The sequence below is a fragment of the Amia ocellicauda genome, chromosome 9, assembly GCF_036373705.1.
Source record: "Amia ocellicauda isolate fAmiCal2 chromosome 9, fAmiCal2.hap1, whole genome shotgun sequence".
NCBI classification, from domain to species: Eukaryota; Metazoa; Chordata; class Actinopteri; order Amiiformes; family Amiidae; genus Amia; species Amia ocellicauda.
Window position 1 is genome coordinate 15,792,902 of NC_089858.1, and position 11,836 is coordinate 15,804,737.

Below are 11,836 nucleotides of genomic sequence, written 5' to 3' on the forward strand. Positions count from 1 at the left end.
CACAGTCGCAGTTCACAAATGCATAGTAATGAGTTTGTAGTTTGTTGTACGAATTTCAGCCTAGGCTACAATGAAATGCACCATGCATAGCGGTTATTAGGTCAGGAGTCAAAAACTAGGCCTCCCAGTGCCTAACAGAGTGCTGAATGTTGGGTTAATACCCGAAACCCAATTACACAACAAAGATCTAAAGTAATTGTTATGTGCACAAAGGGTAAGACACTGGATCTGTGGATCTGAGCTGCAAAAAAAGGTTTAAGTAAAGATGTGCCTTTGAGAGCAGCACATTCCCTTTACCCAGAGTCAAGAAAATATAAAAACAAGGACAATAACAACAAAATCAAGTTTAACGTTAAGTATTCTGATTTCCTTCTTGAAGAAGGAAATAGTTAAAAGAAAAGCATATATCAAGTCTTCTTTATTGAGACTTTTTGGACATTTATCCCCTCTCCCTGTGTTTACCTGGACAGAGAGAGGTCTCTGTGCTGGGTTGTCGAAACTGTCGTAGTAACACTAGCTTACATAAATGATCAGCATCCTAACAAAACTGTAATTTCTCATAAACATACCATACATTTTCTCTCCAGGGGGAAGAGAAGTTCTTCCTAGACAATACTGTACAACCCTGTGCCAGTTTGTATGCCTGGCAGCTGCAGCAGTACAGCATGAGCAGTATAGATGCGAAGTGTGAAAGACCCCCCCATGAAGAAATATGCAATAAGGATCCTGCTTGAGAAGAACGGAAGAACAAAATGAGTTCAGCATCTTCTTGTGATGCCATTGAGCTGTCTGAATGTTAAACAAGCACAATTTCCTGCTAATTATTTCACGAAGTAGGCAGAATTACACTTCTGTTGCCACCCTCCATCTCTGATGGGTGACTGGTGTGAGGTCTGACACACAGGCTCACCTGGGGACCGTGCCGGTAGGCTGTACTGTGGGTCCCAGCATGGAGGGGGCTTGTCACTGGGAGAAGCGAGTGACAGCAGAGCATTCCCCAACACAGTGACGGCCACCTGGTTACCCAAGCATGGCTTGCATATGTATGTATGTATATGGTGACGCTGTGGGGGGATGATCACAGCTGGGGGACTCTCAGGCTGGGTTCAGGAAGCACAAAGGCAGGATGATGGTGAAAAGGAGTCCTGGTTTATTATTGTACATTGCTCTGTGCTCTTAAACACAACGGGTATACAAAAACCATGAACAAACCCATACTCCTTCTTTAGTCTAACTACACATGTAAACCGCATTGCAGCCCCAAGGGGCTGTGCACAACAATGTGTCGGAACTCTGGGCCATAATTCTAGGCCTACGACACTTCTAGCCAGCCTTCTGGAACCACCATATGCTGGTCCAGACAAACAACGTGGCAGTGGTGGCCTATATCAACAGGCAGGGAGGCCTGGGTGACACAAACAACCTATAGACGCAGCTTTGTTAGAGAATTGTGTTCACTGAGTTCCCGTGGAAATGACAATGTCCCACCCCCTTTGGGTAGTACACTCTTTCAGATAACCGGGGTTGCATTCACAGCCTATGGTTTTAGATCAACTGTTATGCAGATTATCTGGAAATCATACGGGCAAAAAATTCCTCTTACACAATCAGGGTTAAAACAACCTGTAACGGGCTGATAACAGTCACTAATGTGTTTGCTGTGGCATTCTTTAAAAAATGATAAGATAAAACTTAATGACCTTAGTCTGAATGTGAGCCTAAATATTAATTAATGACCATTTCCTACAAGTTCAACATCAACCAAAGTATACTTTTGATAGTAAAACATATAAACTAAGTGCTCTTTAAAATACTGCATGACCATTTTGAACTTTTAACAGGTGGTCTAATTAGAGTACTGTCTTGGCATTTACAGTAAATACACGGTGTGTGTCTTGGCCTCGGAGTGTTTTCATGGTAACGCGGCTGTGACTGTTTATTTAGAAATGAAGGAGGGAGATTGTTAAATGATATGACCTTAGCGCAATGAAAATAATCAGGCAGCGAAGCTCCACAGAAACACCATGACTGCAGTGCTGGAGACCAAAATAGCTCTGTTATGTCATTAGTTTAATTCAAAAACGATAACTTAGCTTCTGGGGAAATTATTAACGAGGAGTTAAATAAAAGAAAGTGCTCTGCCCATAAACCTGAAACTGCAATTTACACAGAGACAAGCCTAGAGAATTGTATGATTTCAGTTTGCATTCCACATCTTAACCCCCCCAATCATACAATGTGTTCAGAAATTAAAAAGAGCATGTATCTTCAGCTGTCATGAGTTACAATTATTTTATTTTTTTAAAGCGATTTTCCCAAAAAATGCTCCCATCCAGATGTGCTATTATATGCTCAGTGTTTAAAATGCAGGTAGATGCAGTCTCCTGTAGATTTCTGAGATATTGGAATTGACATTATGTATTTTGCATGAGGCTATTTATCTTTGCCTAAAATATTTCTGGAAAGAGTGTTGTGCACAGGAATACATTGCAGTATGTTTTCTAATGGCCTTTTAAAAGATACTTTGGGGTTTTAATTAGGTGGAAAGCCTTTAGACATGATATCTTGAGCCTGAACTTTTAATCACTTTTGATAGAACGACTAGTTAATGTAAATTGCATAATCACCTGAGCCCTAAAAGCTTTTTGAGAGCTTAAGTGCTGATTTATAAGCAGCAACATTGCCATAGCTTCTCCTTGTAAAAAGCCTAATGGATAGTGACAAATTAACATTTTGTACACAATAATACAGTGTTCTTTGCTGATAAATAAATGTTACCTTTGTAAGAAGTCTAATTCTCTGCAGATACGGTTACATCGCAGCTGCATAAACAGTGTGACCAGCTGCTTAAAGGAGATGAAGGACAAATTTGCAACGGGGAAGGATGTACTCTGTACTGTGTATGTAAGGCAATGTCATGTACACACACATCACATTAAAGAGAATGACACACTGAATGTTTCTCTTGTCTCAATCGGAACAGGAAGAATTCCAATAAGCTTGATCTTGTTTACATCCATTTTTGTATGCACCAAAAAATTAAACACTGGTTAGAAATAACACTGTATAACACAATAATGCACCTGTTTCATGATTAAAATATGTCTGTCTCTTATTATTTTCCACTGTGAATGCACTGCACTGCTGGACAAACATGTTCAATGCCCGCCCCCTCTCCTCTTTATTATTATTTCTGTCACCTGCTGAGAAAAGCACCAATCACAGTCCCCGTACCGCGACAGTGCTGGCAGTGGATGGCAGCTCTACATTTTAGTGTCTTTCCCTGCTTTAATAACAATCTCAGCCAACGTCAAATGCAAATTTAGAGATTGGAAACTGGCGCCCCTGTTTCACCAATTGATCAGCTGTCACTGTGGGTGGGTCATGTTTTGTGAAGTTTTGGGGCCAGTTGCATAAACTCCCTTATGTACTGAACAACATAAGAATTAAACACAACATATTTTCCCTTAACTAGTGTATTGACCCTGAGGTGCTTTGAGCCACACCCTAAAACCCAAGGAGAATGAATGGGGACAGCTGAGGGGAAACTGAGTTGAATGTGTTTCATACAACTGGCCGCTGTGCTCTTCTGAGCAAAGGTGTGATGCTGGGAGAGAGATGGCTGTGGAGTACTGGCTCCACGGATCAGTCTGGGTTTGCTGCAGTGACACCCAGTGACTGCTTTGGCCTCACAGTTCCCAGCGGTCATATAAAGGAACATCTCAGGATTCAACTGTGTTTTAGATTTAATACATACAATAATAAAAAACAAGAGTGAATCTTATTTCAGGCTTGCATAACTTTTTATTTATGTATGCAGTGTTTCAGTTTTCCTATTACTCACATTTGGACCTGTAGGTGCTTGTGAGGCAGGGTTTGTTTGCCATGTCTCTCTGCAACGTAAGTGCACATTTTGTATTGATCTGATCTCAGGGAGCTTAAAGGGATTAATATCTTTCACAGCCATTAACATGTAAACAACAGCCCTGGAGCTTTCAGTTGTGGTAATTAAAACAGCAATTAAAAAGCTGCATCCCACTAATAAACTCATACAGCCAGTATGATCATAAGTGATGAAGTTTGTTTTAGCTCAGTTCAATTGTTGTCTGGCAAACAGCACCCTAGGCTTTCAATGACAGCATGTAGGCTGTGCAGGAAGACTTAAAAGTTTCTGATGTGTGATAAAGGGGCTGGATGGGGGTGATGTGTTGGACCCTTCTGGTTTTAGGAGTTTTTACTGAATACCTGATGATGGAGCGGACTCTTCTCTTTAATCCAGTTTTTGGATTTTCTATTTTGGAAATGTCCAAGTTGGCAGTGAACACAGGGACAACAGTTCAGTAGTTTGACAATTAAATGATGTTAACAGATATCTTCAGGTTTTCACAACTGCAGCTCGTTAAGCCAGAGGGTGGGACAGTGTCAAAAGTGCACATACAACCTCTATCTGTCTGTCAAGGTTTAAAACAAAGCGTCACTTTGAAATACTTTGAAAGCCTTTGCTTATTAATTTTTCAATAAAGACAGAATGTGCTGACAAAAACAATCACTTTTACTGTGAAAAGCATTATCCCGCCATACCGCATCAAAAGAAGGTTTCATTAAAAACGAGATATCTTGTGAGTATAAAACAAAATTCAATTAAATCTATACAAGTGTTATAAAGGGTTGTCTTTGGTTAATAACGAGGGGTGCTTTAACAGTGTTCTCGCAGATGCTGCTTAATGGATTTCTAATCTAAAGTGTGCCCTGTATGATAGGGTAGTAAAAGGCAATGTTAATATAATAAAATGTAATGCTGTTTCCTCCCGTGTTAATGAAAGTTGTGCAGATGGGAACTTTAAGATTGCAATGATGAATTTGCCACAGCTTGAGGATGCGGACCAATTTGCTTTCAAGGCTGGTGAAGTGTCAATAGTTTAATTTTATAGTGTGTAGTTCTTTCTGATTTCCCACTGGAATGTAATGGCGGGGAATGTGCAACATCTGCTGCCACTCAGAGAGACACCTATAAAAAGGATCATTTTATCTGACTGAAGCAATAGATCTGAGAAAGGAATTTCGTGTTTTAGAATGACTTTATTTTAACATCTTTTAATATATATATACATGTATGTCTATATTATGTTGCTAATTTTCCAATGAAAAGCATCCTTAAACGAATTGAATTGGCCATGATTGTCTGTCTGGAACATAGAAATTGCGTGCATTACTGAGCCGGCCCACCTTGGGTGACTTGCAATGATGTAGAAATTTGCTTCCAATAATCTTCACAGAGAGATCATTGTTCCAGTTTTATTGACACCTTTACAGTAAATTAAATTTCATTGGACAACATAAAACATCTAAGCCTGTGTGGCTTGAGTAAAGATTTTCATGCAATATGCAAGCCAAACAAACACACTCACACACACACACACGCACACACATACACAGACCTATAGTATAGTATAATAAGGGAATAGGCAAGGCTACAACTGACACACTCTATTGCTATGTAAAATAAAATGTTATCAGTACATCTAGGGCACTCTGTTATGTGTGTGTTTACAGACATTCATAAGGTATAGGAACAGAAAACTGAAGGGGTCTTTATTGAACTGAATTTCTGCACTGTGCAAGCCCCGGGGGAAACCAGATTGCAGTCAAAAGTGATAAAAAGTCAGTTTGTCACATAACAAATGACTTGTTCCTCTGAATCACTTATATTCTAAATAAGAAATTTTAGTTCTGAGGCATTTATTGCTTTTCCAACATGTTTTTTTTCCCCGTGCTAATGTTGCTGCTTCTGTTCGTTTTGTCAGTATGGGAGAGACCTGGGGATGTAATGTATGCTTATGACTCTCGGCTTCTGAACAGATATAATTATGTCGATCATGTCAGCTCTGTTTTCACAAATGAGATGGGGCCTGCGAGTCATAAGATGAGAATGAAGCAGCAGACTGTAAAATGTGATAAAATAAGAAAGAATTGCAAAGCCTACTTGGCCAGAAAAAAAACAAGAAAAAAACAGATTGCACACTCCAAAATGAAGTCAGCATTTGTTTGATGGAAATTGCAAAACCAAGTGTGCCATTTCCATAAGTTCATCATAATAGATGTCCATCAGATAAACTCTCATGGCAGTCTGTGCAGTGGAGACCGACTCCCGACAGTCAATCAGGCTCAGAGTGACGTTTATACATGTAGATGCAGAATATTTTGGAAAGAGCTGCTGTGCACCTCCTTGGCATGACCAGTAGCCAGAGTGTAATGAAAACCAGCTCCTTTCAATTACATATTTTAATTGCAGACCTACAAATTCCATTATGAAATGTCCGATCCGTCATGCTACAAGCTCTGCAAGGAAAACAAAAATAAAGAGAATTCTGTTTCCAAAGTGCTAATGTTTATGTAGTTACAGATTTGTAAGGACCTTGTAGAATAAAAAAGTACATGGAAGAAAATTGCTTTATCAGTAATGTTTGAATGACACTACATAGTGATTTGTGCTCCGGTGCTTTATTTGTTTATTTTTGTCTTAGCCTATTAATTATAGAGCTACAGAAAGAACAACTTCAGTTTAGGTATTATGCAAGATTTTATTAAGGGTACACAATGTCGTTTTGAAGACCTTTTAATAAGCTATTTTATTTGTTATAATGTAATAGCAAGATTGGGTTTTTAAATTGCTTTTCCTACAAGCCCTTCTTTCTTGTGGTTTAATCCTCTCAGTGGAATAGGATAACAAAGCCCGATTTACATGAAATGTCATCAGCATGATACATATTAATTTCTGGAATAGGAAGGTTTAAAGGCTAGGTGACCCAGTTAGTACCGAGGTGATAGACAATCCAGAGGACATATGCTCCAGGGGTTTTGAAGTTAGGAGGAGTGGCACTTTTAATTCCTGCGAAGAGGAGGAGAGAAGAGGGCACACAGAACACCTCCATCCACAATGCACTTTTATCCAAAAACAGACACTGCTCACCAGGGGTGAAGGTTTAGTTTCAGAATTGGGGGGATGCTGTCAATATTGGGGAGGACGTGTCCCCTATGCTGCTGGAGCCGGGCATACATTATTGGGGGACACACAATTTAATGTTCTCTCAACATCCCCCCCCTAAACCTACGCCTATGTTGCTCACCCTGTCCCCCACTCCCCCCAAGTATTGGATGTTAATGAAAACTTGACTGTCAGTCACATCTACCTGCACAAGCCAAGCACTTAATTGGTTCCAGCATGTTAAAGTCGAGAGGCTACATCTGTGCCTGGGAAGACGATGCCTGCTGGGTATGGGGGTGTCAGTGTGTGTGTGCATATGGGTGTGTGTGGGGGGCACCAGCACAATCAATCCCAAACCAGGCCCTGTGTGCGGTAGATTTTAACAGCATTAGACTAACAGGGAGACATGGCCTCCCTTTGTTTAAGTACTCCACAGTGCGGCTGTACGCTTCACTCTAATCACTCTGCCCCTCGCGCCCAGCAGCGTTGCCTGGCCACAAACTGTTCAACCTCTGGATATAATTCCATCTGAACAGCCTTGTCAACCTGTCCAAGGGGAGAAGGAGGGACAAGTGATGAAAACCCTGCTTGTCCTCACAGATCAGATCAGATCTGAGCCATGTGTTTGCATTCAGCTACATTAACAGGGTAAGAGGAGGGAGTCGAAGCTGAACTGAGCATATGTTCTGCTTGATACTGGAGGTACAGAAAAAAGAAAAAAAGAAAAAAAAAATTCTCTACCGAGCCCCTGACAGTGGTGCTGACAGAGTGAATCTACACTCACACCATGTGCATCACCTCCATGGAAGCTTTCATTAGCTATGAATCAGTGCCCAAACATAAAACCAAAATATGTAACGATTTACTTAAGCACAAAATGAAGTATATATTGTGACAGTGGAGGGGTTTGTCCAGCACTGCCGGGGCTCTCAGGCGGGATTAAGGGAACAATGAGGCAAACATATGGTACAAACGGTGATTTATTAAACAGTGCGTTAGTGCTCAAAACAAAAGAGTCATACAACAACCAAACTCTTTATTGAGCCTAAACTAACACACATGAATCAGATCCCTAACTACACAAATAACTAATAATAATAAACAAACGCAACACACAGGTAGCAGCCGATCCAAATCTGTAATCTGTTTTCAGTGTGAAGTTCTATAAACAAAATCCCGTTACCATTATTCTGTTCTCACTCGTTTGATCATTCATTCGTTTGCCAGCACTCACTGTTTCTCCAACACACCCTCCTCCCAGGCTTGACTCCTGCCTTCCCAACAACAGGAAGCTGATCGCTTCCTTGTTTTATAGAGTCAGGGAGCCAGTCATGGTGGTAACAGCCAGTGTGGCATAACAATATATATATGTCTGTGTGTGTATTGATCATTATTTAAATTGTCTGACAAACACAACTGTTTGTTGTGTCACACAATCATCTCTTTCAATTTAATACATTTTTGTTTGCCCTAGCATCTGACAGTTCTGAATTAATTATTTGCTGTGGTGAACATTTTAGGTCACTGTCTCAATCAGGGAAATCCAGAGAAAAAAATACAATGTTTTCAGAGCAGATATATATATATATATATATATATATATATATATATATATATATATATACCGATCAGCCATAACATTATGACCACCTGCCTAATATTGTGTAGGCTTGGACTCCACTAGACCTCTGAAGGTGTGCTGTGGTATCTGGCACCAAGACGTTAGCAGCAGATCCTTTAAGTCCTGTAAGTTGCGAGGTGGGGCCTCCATGGATCGGACTTGTTTGTCCAGCACATCCCACAGATGCTCGATTGGATTGAGATCTGGGGAATTTGGAGACCAAGTCAACACCTTGAACTCGTGATTCATCAGACCAGGCCACCTTCTTCCATTGCTCCGTGGTCCAGTTCTGATGCTCACGTGCCCATTGTAGGCGCTTTCGGCAGTGGACAGGGGTCAGCATGGGCACCCTGAGTGGTCTGCGGCTACGCAGCCCCATACGCAACAAACTGCGATGCACTGTGTGTTCTGACACCTTTCTATCAGAACCAGCATTAAGTTTTTCAGCAATTTGAACTACAGTATCAATGAGCCTTGGCCGCCCATGACCCTGTTCACCGCTTTTCCTTCCTTGGACCACTTTTGATAGGTACTGACCACTGCAGACCGGGAACACCCCACAAGAGCTGCAGTTTTGGAGATGCTCTGACCCAGTCGTCTAGCCATCACAATTTGGCCCTTGTCAAAGTCGCTCAGATCCTTACGCTGCCCATTTTTCTGCTTCTAACACATCAACTTTGAGGACAAAATGTTCACTTGCTGCCTAATATATCCCACCCACTGACAGGTGCCATGATAATGAGATTATCAGTGTTACTCACTTCACCACCTGTCAGTGGTCATAATGTTATGGCTGATCGGTGTGTGTATATATATATATATATATATATGTGTGTGTGTGTGTGTGTCAATTTACTTTTGCAATGTATTGTGTATTACAATGTAACTACAATAAGCTACTACATGTGACAAGAAGTCAACTGGATAAGATAAAACCCTCACTATCAGTAATGTGTGACTGGTTAGAACATCATGCCATTGAAATAAGAAATAATTATTCTTGTGAAGTTAATCTTACCTAGGAGATCCATTAATACAACAAAATACAATTAATATGCATTTAATGTAACACTTATGTGTGCATGTTTGCTTCTGTGTACCTGTATATGGGTGAGCTGTATCTTCATTTGAGCAAGACATTAATCCCAGTTCTGCAGTGTCAAACTGCCTCTGGTCCATCTGGGTGATGCTTTGACTGAACTACAAACACCAAACAAATTGGCAGGGTAGAGAGTGCCCAGACTGCTGCCCCTTAAACCAGGTGCAGAGGCTGGGTCACTGGAGACCCCGGAGAGTCAGCAGTGCAGATGCCTTCAGCCTGCAACTAATTTCTGATTTGTAAAATTATGGGGGAGAGAGAAAAACAGAGAAAGGAAGTGACAAGAGGCTGCAGTCAGAAACTTGCAACACTTTTGTTATTATTCCTTATTAGTCCCGCCTTCCTATGACTGCTTGTCAACACAGCCAGCCAATAAGAGGCAGTGGTGGACGAAACCTCTGTCCAGTAGTGGCTTTGTAACGGGGGTGATTTGTGTAGTGGACAAAATGTCCCAGGTTGACTTCTGGCCTCATTCATTCATTTATTCAGGCAAGGCCAGACTTCAAATCGTTACATTGATAGCCTGATTGTGTCTAATACACTATACATTCTGTGATCATTTGGCCTTAATGATTAAAACTTTCAATAAACATGATGGAAGCTCTACATGGGAAATGTGCAGTAGCGCAATATATATATTTGTTTTTATCCCAGATGATCGTATTTGACAGCAATCCTGACTTACAACTTGTCCTGACTGGTCTATGATTCACGCTGATAACAAAAAAATTCAAAACAGAAACAGGCTCTGAAGCTCACACTTGTGCCAGCCAGTTTCTCTGGCTGTGGCAGAGCTGTGGGAGTGGGGGCGGGGGGGAATGGCCTCGGGGACACGGGCACACACGCTCCTACCCCTTTTCACAAAACGTCAGACTCAAAGACGTGGCTACAATGGTCCAGATTCATGAGTTGCTGAGACCTGGAGTATCTGGCAGAGACAGCAGAGCACCCTTTATGTTCAGAAAACAGTCGCCTTTGAAAGCTTTCACATCTCTATGACAAGCTCTTCAAACTTAATACAAGACAGCTGTGCCCATTTAAGAACTTTGTCTATGGAAGAGAATTCACAGAAGTATTTATTTATTTATTTTAATTGGTCTATGAATGATCCGAGACAATTGTAAATCAGATTAGGTGATTACAGTTGATTTCCACAAAACCTTGGGCTGTAAACCTATATTAAAAAAAAAAAAAAAAGTATATCAGAATCAACAGATTTTTGTATTCTTTAAATAGATACTGCAGATTTATTGTATTTTTGTATTAGTATGTTTTACTTTTTAAAGTCTTCTCTGTGATTGCATACCGCCTGCTGTGCTTCTGACATTGCGGTTTTGATATTGTCTGCAAGAGCAGATACAGCTGAGGTAGTGTAAAACTGAGCTCAGAGGTACAGGGGATTTGGAATTAAAGATAAAAAAATAAAAGGGACCTGATTTTCGACGGCCCGATCTGCTTCTTTTGGCACATCTCTAATCCAGCAACGGCAGGATCATCCTTCATTTCCATATTGCAGTCATCCAATATAATGGGATCACACTTTATCAACAGACAGCATTTGCTTTTGATAAGCATTTCAAACTAATAATAACAACAGTAATATGAGAGAGAGAAAAATCAAATCAAATGAACCTGTGGTTGCTGGAGTGAATCCAATGGCTTCCAGCAATTGCTAACATTTCGTTCTCCTGTTATGAATCTATTTCATTCTACATGAGAGTTCATTTCAATTTAAGTAAAACAAAAAAACAAAAAACAAAAAACAAACACAAAAACAAATAAAAACAAAAGAAATGAAAAAGAGATTTTTTGCCGTGTACACTGTGCTCCTCACCATAATGAATGCCTTGTCAGGGAGAATCCATCAATGGTCACTGGGGGGAGGAAATGTCAAGGAAAGTTATGGTTTGTTGGCTTTTAACCCACGTGGCCCAGCACTACAAAGTAATTGAAGTACAGAAAAATGCCATGTTGCTGTACCTCATCTATTTGTATAGCTGTCTGCCAGGATGAATAGAAATATTGCTGCAGTAACACAATGTACAACAAGTATGATGACTTGCCCTGCACTGAAAAAGCAGTTCTGAAGAATGAAAAACCCCCAACATATTTTATTGCATTCCCCTCGAGT